General features: G+C 35.4%; 1 pseudogene; it reads right to left on the bottom strand.

Annotated features, from left to right (window-relative positions):
• Window positions 1–7,896: 7,896 nt before the first annotated feature.
• On the bottom strand, window positions 7,897–9,140 carry LOC122135811 (annotated as a pseudogene).

Here is a 9,140-nt window from a genome sequence, read left to right as displayed (position 1 = left end):
GTTTATTTATTTATTTAAGAAGGAAATAAAACTGCTTGGGGCATATGAAACATTTCTGCTATCTGGTAAAAATACAAAGTTACATACAAAATTTAAAAAGTTAACATGAAATAGTATTTCAATACTGGCTCAGTGTGTGGTTCTTGGTTGCTCCTGGATTCTGGGTTTCTTCACTAATGGCAGTAAGGTGCTGGATATCCTCTTACTGATCTTGAACTCTCATGTTTCTTGATTTATTGTGTCCTCAATAGTGAGATCAGACATTTACTCATTTTACCATAAGAAATCCAAGCATGAAATACATTTTCAGTTGTTTTCACTGAGGTCCTGTTCTTATTTTGGTGATCTCTGACTTTTAGAGAGGAATGCCAGTTTGTTTAATCTGTTAAGGAAAACCTTTTACGATTTTTTTTTTGTTTTGTTTATACTACTCTAGTCTCTTTAAACACATTTTCTTACCTGTTTATTATCAACAAACTATATTCTGGTTCAGGAGTTTCAGAGGTTAAATTGATCTCATGAAGTCATTAGCGCCTCTCGTCTCATTCCTGTCCAGGTTACGCTGCAGTACACAAAGTGCAGTGGACTCAAAACCAACAACATCAAAAGTGTCCCAAAAAACACAGAGGAACACAACATCATGTTAACCCCAGAATGCATAAACCAAAATCAACACAGATGCATAAAGGGTGTCAAAAGACCCATACTGGAATGAAAAATTTTCTTAGAAAAATAGGTGACATTGAAATAAGCTAAAATAATTGATGATACAAATGTTTTAATATATAAAACATATTTATCGGTCCACTTTTAAATATACGAATCACAAAAGTTTCTATTTACTTTTATTTTTTTATTATTATTTTTTTTTGCAGCTGTACTTTTCCTAAATATACTCCGAACTTATTTAGATGTACTGTAAATTATGTTTTCGACTGAACCTTCACTCCCCACTTTTCTCACAGATCATGTGAAAATGATCTTTTGAGGCAGAGACAGAACATTATAAATCAGATTTGCACCTTTCTAAGTACATCTTTTGGGCAGAGTTTGAACCTCTTTCTTTGTTTGGACCTTAAGCTGTCTTTTGCTGTGGCCTTTCTCTACTGATCTACTGCATGTGAAATCACATACTCTCTGAGTAGGTTGTACATTTAAGAACTTCTTGACTTTTAAAATGTATACATGTGTACAGTATGAGTATAATAACATCAGGCATGAATGTGATTAGTATGAATGCAATCTGAATGTACTACATCTGCCGCAATTTTAGCATTATTATGTGAGCAGTGGAGTGTGTTGTATTGTGTGCCAGCCATTCAAAGCTCCTCCCATGATCTGTGGACAGCAAAGTGTCCATTAGATGTGAACTTCCGAATCTTTGCAGTAGTAGTATGTCGTCCAGGTACTTTTTTTGCCTAATGTTTATACTGTGAATTCAGACATTCTTCACATACTTTTTTTCAGCAACCATATAGTAGTATGTATTCAAGCAAAGGGTAGTGTCTGAGGATAATTCTTGGCACAGAGTCACCAAAGATTTTTAAGTTATCCACCAATCCAAAAGTAATACAGTAATCTAAAGTTCAATTTTCAAGAAAAATAAATATTATTATTGAGAAAAATGTATCCAGAAATACTGTCAAAATTCCATAGAAAATTAATACTCATCAGTTTGACCACCTTTTCGCATTTGTATCCAGAAATTATGTTTTTTTTGTTTATTATTTTTATTATTTTTTGTTTGTTATCTTTTTTGAAGACAAATGTTTTTTTTTTTTTTTAATTAATGGAATATCAAATTTATGTTTTCATTGATAAAACATTTAAACAAACCACAGTGTGTTTGGTCGATTTGACCCCATTTATGCATTCAAGGGTTCAGAAAATAGAAAGTACCATAATTATACAGATCAGTTCACATTGCAACGATGGACTCCTGCCAGTGTGGACAATCACCGGATTACAGTAACTCACTCCTCAGATAGTCCACGACCCAACAAACATTCAATTCAAGCAAAACCAAGAGCCGACCAACACCAGCAGATGCAGGGGTAACACACTGATCAGAGAAAACAACAAATATTTCTGTTGCCGTCTGTTGGTTCAGTGTGAATTTTCATATGGTCTCAGCTTCTATCAGCAAATGATATTAAAATGTTATACAAATTTCTTCATATTACAGCTGTCAATATTACCGATGTGAAATAAGTAATTCTATTTTAATCTCACTCAAGATGTTTTGGTGGAGGGCAAAGATATGTTAACAGACTAATAGTTTTAGTTTTAATATTAATACTGAATATGGAATTAATGCTAGTAAATGTATACAAATAAAACTGTTAAACTACAATTATATTTAACTGTAAACTGTTAAAAACAATTATAATACTTATATGATAGCTATATAGGATTTTCATGGTGGAGGGTGAAAAGCTTATTTTTACAGATTCCTAATAATAATCAAACTTAAATGATTTCAAGCAAATGGAAAACCCATAAACTATTTCACGTGTGCATGGTAAAGGGGAATGAATTAGCATTGTATGGCATCATGGTTATTTAGTTGTAAAGTTATGAATTTATAGATCTTGCACACTAATATTTTTGTTTATTAAGCTCAGAAAGCTGACTTTATTCAGCAGGGAACCATTTTACAGTATATTACTTTATTCATATGCCTCATACAACATATAAATATTTTTAGGTTGAAGGGAAAGCAGCTAAAGTGAATCTGTATTTGTTATGTGGCTTGAGTTTTTGTTACAACAAAACTACATTTTCCTGTATTATTGTCTAATGTATTTCGTTACAAATATCTTAATAAATAAAATAATAAATGATAATAACTGCAATTGTAAACGTGTTGTTTTCTCTCATGATTTCAGAGGAATACACCAGTTTGAAAGTATGCCATCTTCCACAGCATTTCTGCATTTAAACTGTAACACAAATAACCCTTAGAACTGTATGCGCACATTTTCTATTATTTTAATAGTATCAGTAAATAAACTGAGTTGAGGGATGGATGACACCTGAAATGTCCATTTTATTGAGAATGTTATGAGGGGAATGTTGGGAAGTTGAGAAAGACTAGTGATCAATTACTAGCAGTTGCCAACGTTACAGAAACCATCACAGTCCACGTGGAGTCATTGGATTCAAACTGTTAAAAACCTGGTTTTGAAATACACATGCTGTAGAAGGTCACTGAAAATACACTTTATAGGAAATGGACATGTGAGCAATTGGTAGGTATACATTTGTGTTTTTCATTTTAATTAGTGGCCATCTTTTCATGTATTTAAATGTTGAAACTAAATGTTAAAACTTTTATAACATGATTTGTGGTCAGATGTAGGGTTGGGAATCAAAAATTGAATCAAATCCTGGAATCGGATATTTAAATTGTATATCGATTCATGTGATTCATGCACATTTTCATGTGATTTTGAACCAGTGCTGGTCTTAGACTTCTGGTGGCCCTAACCCAAAACTTTGTCTGGGGGATCTTGTCAGTGTGGTAAAAAAAATAATAATATAAAATATAAAATAAAACATGATCCCGACCCCTTAATCTGTTCTTTCAGATCAATTTCACTGTCAACAAATTATGTTTTTTTAACAAGGTTCGGGAGGAGGCACAATCAGATAATCAACCAATTTGGCACAGGTGCAACTGGTTTAGCTAACCATCCTAACTAGCACAATATGTATCAGAATCAGAATGAGATTTATTGCCAGGTATGTTTACACATATGAGGAATTTGTTTTTGTCACAGAAGCTCCGCAATGCAACAGAATGATTGCGACAGAACAAAAAACACATAATAAAATAATAAAAAATACAAATAAGTAGGTAAGGAATAACAATATACAAACTGACAATTGTATGTGTAGGTATATTACAATAGGCCGTAAGAAACCGTTTCTTTGTCTGGTTGTTCTGGTGCTCAGGGCTCTGTAGTGTCGACCAGATGGCAACAGTTCAAAGTGGGGGTGTGCTGGATGTGAGGGGTCCAGAGTGATTTTGCCAGCTCTTTTGCTCACTCTGGATAAGTACAGCTCTTGAATAGAAGGGAGGGTAGTACCGATGATTCTCTCAGCAGTCCGGACTACCCTCTGTAGTCTTCTGAGATCAGATTTAAAAGCTGAGCTGAACCAGACAGTTACTGAAGTGCAGAGGATGGATTCGATGATGGCGGAGTAGAACTGTTTCAGCAGTTCTTGTGGTAGGTTGAATTTCCTCAGCTGGTGAAGGAAGTACAACCTCTGCTGAGCCTTTTTCACAATGGAGTCTATGTGAATGTCCCACTTCAGGTCCTGAGAGATTGTGGTGCCCAGGAACCCATGACTCCACTGCAGTCACAGTGCTGTTCATGATGGTGAGTGGGGGGAGAACAGGGGGGTTTCTCCTGAAGTCCACAATCATCTCCACAGTTCTGAGCATGTTAAGCTCCAGGTTGTTGAGAGTGCACCATACAGCCAGCTCTTTAACCTCCTGTCTGTAGGCGGACTCATCACCATCCTGAATGAGGCCGATAAGTGTGGTGTCGTCTGCAAACTTCAGGAGCTTGACAGAGGGGTCCTTAGATGTGCAATCGTACTCCTGTAGGTAAAATAATTATTTCCACCTCTGCTATTACAACTGAACTAAGATCAATTCACAATCTATGAAGACGATTAGACAAAATCAAAAAAACTAATTTCGAGTTTGTTTCTACCTTTCTGCTAGGTGTCCAACTAATGCAGAGTATATTCAAGTTGCCAACACACTGGTTGTGAAGTACCCTTTCCAGAGAAATATAAAAGGAAATGACTGTGTAAGTTACATTGTTTTTAATCCATTGATTTATCTCTATCAACATAATCACACAGGATATTGTAGTAACAATATATTGTAATCTTTATTTGCTGGAAAATGACAATCAGTAAAATTTGTGTTTTAAGCATACCTGACACATCCCTAAACTGGACATTTAAAGCAGAACATGCACCACTTGCAGGTTATTGTAGCATATGTAAGCACACTGCCATATGCATAATTTATTTTTGCACTGTTAATCGATTTCAAATTTTCACTTAGTGCAGGTCCATGTAAGGAAGATACTATACTACAGATATTTAAATCTTTTTTCTGTATATACTCCACTTTTTCACTGCCTGACCATCATCTTAATGTTTATGCAGTTCATAAACTGCATAAATGTTCAATGTCCTTTTTAATGTTTATTGATTTGCCCCTAGCTTTTAGCAAGGTCATTGCTCCAGTCCAGGCTGCAGCTTGCCCTGTCTCACTGCATCGTCATACATCAATAATCAGTGTATGAATTTTAACAATAGTGACAATCAACATATTTAGATACACAGATCATCTGTGACAATCACAAAAACGTTACTAAAAGTCACAACAAAAATAGCAAAACGAAAGCAAATAGTAAAAATAAAATACCAAGACAGTCCAGGTGCATAATTTATTCATGCAGCACTGCATGCTGGGAGCCATGGATGAGTTTTGATTGGTGCTCCCAGAATGCACTGCATATAATAGTCTGATAATATTTGATAATATTATCAGATATTGAGCATTTTTTGTAGCATAAGATCAATAAGTAAATTAATTTAGTATCATTCAGACAGCTGTTTTATGTTGAAAACATCTTTATTAATCATAAACACCTAATCACATTTTCTCGTTATTTTCCTTTTTTTTCATGCCGTCATAAACATGTGCAAACAAACACACAGTTACTGCAAACAAAGAAATTCTAGTGTTTTAAAGTCAAGTGTCAAGAGCCCAACTTAAGCAAACACTGATCTCGATAATGGAAACATAATTGATAACAAAACTAAAACATCAACATCTAAAGTCCATCTTGCTAGTAATGCATGAAGCTGGTGATGCTGTTTGTTGAGTTGTTTAACCCCTTACCGGTCACCCCCCATTTTCAGCATGGAGACACAAATGACATACCCAAAATGAAAAGGTTGCTGATCATGAGTCTTTCTTACTAGATACATACACTGTAAAAAGTGATTCTCTATATTTACTCAATAAAATTGTGTCAAAAGATTACAAGCAATATTATGAATTAAATTTAACACATTTTAATTAATCAGAATTAACCACACTGTAAAAAGTGATTCTCTATATTTACTCAATATAATTGTGTCAAAAGATTACAAGCAATATTATTAATTAAATTTAACACATTTTAATTAATTAGAATTAACCATTCAAAATGAGTAGAATAAGATGAAAAAAATAAGTAAAATTTACACAAAAATATTGATTTCATTGGACAAAAAACAAACAAACAAACAAAAAAACACTATGCTAAAGAATACTATGTTATGCATGCCAGGCCAGTAGTTGGCGATCATGAAACACCCTTTGAAAACAATATAATCATGCACATGACGTCAACCTTTTTACAAATTCACATTTTTTGTTGCTTATATAGATATGATACAGGCATCATGTTCAAAAGGTTGTGTCTTAAGGCCCCAAAAACAGAGTTATTGAAGACACCTAAAGTTCACGAACAGAATCACTGAAGGAAAAAAGGGTAAATTATTGGTTACCATTATAATGGTGTGTTTGCTTTAGTTGGGCTCCTGACTCTTGATGATTTAATATTACATTTTGTCTTGCTGTTGTAAATCAGTTATAACAGCTAGACAAGCTAAGAGAAAAGATGATCAGGTGGTGTTGGTTATGCTTTTACATAATCTTTGTTTTGCCTGAATATCTGAGCTCATTGAAAGGTTGATCTCGGAGTTAACTTAACATTCATTATAGCGGCGCTGTGATTCAACAATAAAAGACCTGGAATTTTCAGTATAATCCAGAGTTTAAGAATTCTGATTAAAACAAAGTGAGGGGAACCTTCTTTTGGCACACAGTGACATCAAGAACCAGCGTATGAATCTCAAAAATGGTGACAAACAGCATATACAGATGAACTGTAAGCATCGCAAAACAAGCTACTAAAGAATTGTTGCTCATAATTTATTCATGCTGCAAAGCATGATGGGAACGATAAAAGAGTTTTGATTGGTGGAACCCAGAATGCAGTGCAACATGCTTTTTGATGGTCACCATTGTTGAGGTTCTCAGGCTGATTCTTGATGTCCGTGTGCCTAAATAAAAGATCCTTTTCCTTTTTAAAAAGGTTTTGATCAGAAGTGCTTCTAAGAGTCTCTCTGATTATGCTGTAAATACCAGAACTTATATTTCACAACCACAGGGCGCCTGTTATTGACAAGACACACCCAAGTCAGAAACCAAATGATGATGTCAAAACAAATAACACCACCTGATCTCATTTCCTTCTTGGCTTGTCTAGCTGCTGTATCACAACTACAGCAAGAAAAAAAATGTTTAAACTTTTAAGGGTCAAGAGCCCAACTAAAGCAAACACTGACCATCGTAATGGTAACCAAAATTTAGATTTTTCTCCTTCAGTGATTCTGTTCGTGAACTTTAGGTGTCTTCAATAACTCTGTTTTGGGGGCCTTAAGACACAACTATTTGTGCATGATGCCTGTATCATATCTATGTAAGCAACAAAAAATGTGAATTTGTAAAAAGTTTGACGTCGTGTGCATGCATATAATGTTTTCGAAGGATGTTTCATGATCGTCAACTACTGGCCTGGCATGCATAACATAGTATTCTTTAGCATAGTGGTTTTTGTTTGTTTGTTTGTTTGTTTGTTTGTTTTTTGTCCACTGAAATCAATATTTTTGTGTAAATTTTACTTAATTTTTTCATGTTATTCTAATCATTTTGAATGGTTAATTCTAATTAATTAAAATGTGTTAAATTTAATTAATAATATTGCTTGTAATCTTTTGACACAATTTTATTGAGTAAATATAGAGAATCACTTTTTACAGTGTATCAAGGAGCTGCTGTAGTTCAAAGTTATAAAAGGAGACCAGATTGTCAGGAGAAGTGAGCTGGTCACTGGGTGGAAAATCAGCAATTGTGTCAGTCAGAACAGAAGGATCGATCTTTTTTATATTCCGAAATGACATCAGACGTTGTTGTTTGGATTTAGAGAGTGTAACATCAACATTAAAGGAAAGCAATTTATGATCAGATATGAGTATTACATCTGCAGTACAGTCCCGTGGTGTGACACCTGAGCAGCAGATGAGGTCCAGAGTGTGGCCTTTAGAGTGAGTTGGAAAATTCACATATTGTTGGAGACCAAAACTGTCTAAGCAAGAATTGAAATCCCTTGTGAGTAGGTTACTGGCAGTATCCATATGAATGTTAAAATTACCCAGGAGAATAAGATTGGGTGATAAGGTACACAAATGGGTTAAAAATGCACAAAATTCACTTATAAAAGTATTGCAATATTTCGGAGGCCGGTAAATAACAGCTAAAACTGTGGGTGTTGGACCGCTGATGAGTAGTGCAGCCGATTCAAAAGAAACATAGTTTTGTACAGACAGCGGGGACGTTTTATAAATCGAGTTGTGAAGTATCGCGAGGCCTCCCCCGCGTCTGGAAATACGAGGGTTGCGAAATGTAGACAAACCGAGGAGGACATGCATGATTCAACTCAAGGAAGTCATTCTCCTGCTGCCAGGTCTCAACCAAGCAGAAGAAATCAAACTTACTATTGTAAATAATGTCGCTGATAAGAAGACCCTTGTTGGAAAGTGAACGGATGTTGAGGAGTCCGACTTTGAGCTCATTTCCACCGAATGAAGAGCTGGTCGATCTGGATACGCTAGTTAGCGCGCTCTGGTCAATAGTCCGCCGAGTTTTCCTTGCTGCTCGAGGAGTCGAGGTCCAGAATGATCTTATATCCTTCGAGTCATCGTACCTAAAACCCCGATGAGACCCGCGATGGATGTATTTGGGATGGGGACTATGAACAATATCCTGGTCGGGGTAGAGTGAAGGCGGAGGCTCAGCAGAGTAGCACCGCAGCCGGTAAAGTTCAGTCGCTGTATACAGAAACAGCAAGGTCGTTGGATGAAGCAATGACGATAAAACAATCCAGACAATGGTGACACGTGAGAAAAGATGGTAAATCCACATCGTGTCAGTCGATTGCAGTCTGCAGAGATAGAGAGTGTTATGGAATAAAATATTTAAAATAAAAACACACCGGAGA

This window comes from Cyprinus carpio, chromosome B1 (assembly GCF_018340385.1).
Source record: "Cyprinus carpio isolate SPL01 chromosome B1, ASM1834038v1, whole genome shotgun sequence".
Taxonomy (NCBI): Eukaryota; Metazoa; Chordata; class Actinopteri; order Cypriniformes; family Cyprinidae; genus Cyprinus; species Cyprinus carpio.
Note: the sequence above shows the minus strand (reverse complement) of the source record. Positions and strands in the feature narration are given on the sequence as shown.